Here is a 417-nt window from a genome sequence, read left to right on the forward strand (position 1 = left end):
TTTATTCGCGTGACTAGCTGTTCCGGATGTGACGTGGTTTTACTCAAGTGACTAGCTGTCACGTGATGTCACCTAATTTTTGTCGCGTGACTATTTGTTATGTGGCGTTACGTGATTTTTTAGTCACGTGACTAGATGTTACGTGTGTTACGTGATTATTCACGTGACTACATGTTACGTGATTTAGTCGCGTGACAAGCTGCTACATTGTTTCTGGCAGGAATCTGTAACGTGACTAGCTCTTACGTGATTTTAGTCGCGTTAGTTATTTTACGTGGTTTATGGTGGGAACATGTTCACGTGGTACTTTACGTGATGTTACCAAGTTTTAGTCACGTGAATAGTTTTTTCCGCGATGTTGCCTGATTTTTAGTCACGCGAATAGATGCAACGTGATGTTACGTGATTTTAGTCACG

Source organism: Rhipicephalus sanguineus, chromosome 8 (assembly GCF_013339695.2).
Source record: "Rhipicephalus sanguineus isolate Rsan-2018 chromosome 8, BIME_Rsan_1.4, whole genome shotgun sequence".
NCBI lineage: Eukaryota > Metazoa > Arthropoda > Arachnida > Ixodida > Ixodidae > Rhipicephalus > Rhipicephalus sanguineus.